This window comes from Arvicanthis niloticus, chromosome 3 (genome assembly GCF_011762505.2).
Source record: "Arvicanthis niloticus isolate mArvNil1 chromosome 3, mArvNil1.pat.X, whole genome shotgun sequence".
NCBI classification, from domain to species: Eukaryota; Metazoa; Chordata; class Mammalia; order Rodentia; family Muridae; genus Arvicanthis; species Arvicanthis niloticus.
Window position 1 is genome coordinate 34,911,371 of NC_047660.1, and position 2,350 is coordinate 34,913,720.

Sequence of the window (2,350 nt, forward strand, 5' to 3'; positions counted from 1 at the left end):
TCTCTGTGAGTTAGAGTACAGTCAGGGAAAGATATCGAGACCCTAACTCAAAAACAAACAAAAATCCATAAAAATAGTGGAGAAGTCATTAAAAATGATTCAGAGTGCAATGAGAATAGACAGTTAGAATGTGTGAGCTGCTAAGCATGCCTCTCTTGATGTCAGTTATCTAGATGAGGTAAGAGTTAACTGGGACTCAGCATAGACTTTGTTTAATCTACAGCTAAGTTCAGATCTTCTCTAGAATGTCACAGGTCTAAATAAATAGTAGTGGTGAACTAAGCCTTCTATTGTGAGAATCACATGACAGTATAGAAGGGTAGAAGAAAATAATCTCTCTTGGTCACTTATCAGATCACCTACTTAATGATAGTCAGTTCTCAGGGTCACTTTCTTCTGCCCTTCTATTCTGTCGTGTGAATCATGATAGAAATTCTTGATAGTGAAAAATGTGTGAAGAAAGTAAAGTATGATGACCATTTAAGGGTTAGCGGTCAATAGAGTTTCTTTAAAATGATGACATCCCCTGCCCCACGATGCCCGGCCCCCTTCACTGAATTTATCACTCCTAGCGAAAGCACAGCCAACATGTCTGATAAGCTGCCCTAAAAAAGTCTCAGATATCAGACTGGCTCCCTGGGGACGGAAGGCCCTGGACATAGCTGAGAATGAGATGCCAGGCTTGATGCACATGCAGGAGATGTACTCAGCCTCCAAGTCACTGAAGGGTGCTCACATTGCTGGCTGCCTGCACATGACTGGATGATGGTCATGACCTTACTAACCTCATCCACACCAAATACCCACAGCTTCTGTCAGGCATCCGAGGTATCTCTGAGGAGACCACAACTGGGGTCCACAGTCTTTACAAGATGATGGCCAATGGGATACTGAAGGTGCCTGCCATCAATGTCAATGATTCTGTCACCAAAAGCAAATTTGACAACCTCTATGGCTGCCCAGAGTCCCTCATCGATGGCATCAAATGGGTCACAGATGTGATGATTGGGGGCAAGGTGGCAGTGGTAGCAGGCTATGGTGATGTGGTCAAGGGTTGTGCCAGGCTCTGTGGGGTTTCGGGGCCCTAGTCATCATCACTGAAATTGACTCCATCAATGCACTGCAAGCTTCCATGGAGGGCTATGAGGTAACCACCATGAACGAGGCCTGTAAGGAGGGCAACATCTTTGTCACCACCACAGGCTCTGTTGATATCGTCCTTGGCCATCACGTTGAACAGATGAAGGATGATGCATTGTTTGTGACATTGGACACTTCGGTGTGGAGATAGATGTGAAGTGGCTCAATGAGAACGCGGTGGAGAAGCTGAACATCAAGCCCCAGATGGATCGCTACTGGGTAAAGAATGGGAGCCGCATCATCTTGCTGGCTGAAGGCTGTCTGGTCAAGCTGGGTTGTGCCATGGGCCACCCCAGCTTTGTGATGAGCCTCTCCTTCACAAACCAGATGATGGCACAGATTGAGCAGTGGACCCACCCAGATAAATACTACGTTGGGGTTCACTTCCTGCCTAAGAAGCTGGATGAGGCAATGGCTGAAGCCCACCTGGGCAAGCTGAGTGTGAAGCTGACTAAGCTGACTGAGAAGCAGGCCCAGTACCTGGGCATACCCATTAACGGCCCCTTCAAGCCTGATCACTATTGATATTGCGTGCTGGGACTGTCCTTCACCTTCCAGCTGCCATCCTTGTTCTGGGCCTTACCTCTTGTCCCCAAGAGCAAATGTCACCAATTTTGCAGTTGCTTGGCCAGTCAGTGTTCCTCCCAACCACCCCCCCCTGCCCTCACCCACACTGGGGCTAGGTCACTCTGTCTTTAACCTCTGCTGTATCCCTCATACTGTTCCAGGTGTGACGAGAGAATGGAGAGGAACCTGGGAGGCATCCACAGAAGATGGGAACTTAGAAGTCTTGGAAGTCCTGAGGTGGATGTTGCTAGTAATGGTCACAAGCCCATGTACCTTATCATCCAGAACCTTCACTTGGTCTTTAGATCTGTGTGCTTGGTTTACAGATCCACTGGTTTCTCAGCCCAGGACTCGAGAAGGAGCTCTACCAAAGGGTAGGGACTCCTAGAGTTTGAAGGTTGTTGAGAGCTTGGCTTTTTTACTGTTGGGTTGTCTCTTAAACCTCATAATACTGAATTGGTACTTTTTGGGTCCCTAATTCACAATGCTTAAGATAGATTAACCAAGAAAGGACAAGTGACAGAGACTGAAAGGGGCTGGAAAAACAAATAGGAAAAGCCCTGTAACTACTGTATAATTGATAGTTCTTATCATAGGCTCGGGTCACAAACAGATTAATTTGTTTTATAATGCTTATTTACTA

The 2,350-nt window shown here is 46.7% G+C and overlaps 1 pseudogene; it reads left to right on the top strand.

Annotated features, from left to right (window-relative positions):
- Positions 1 to 758: 758 nt before the first annotated feature.
- Positions 759 to 1,665, top strand: LOC117705183 (adenosylhomocysteinase pseudogene; annotated as a pseudogene).
- The last annotated feature ends 685 nt before the right edge of the window (positions 1,666 to 2,350 follow it).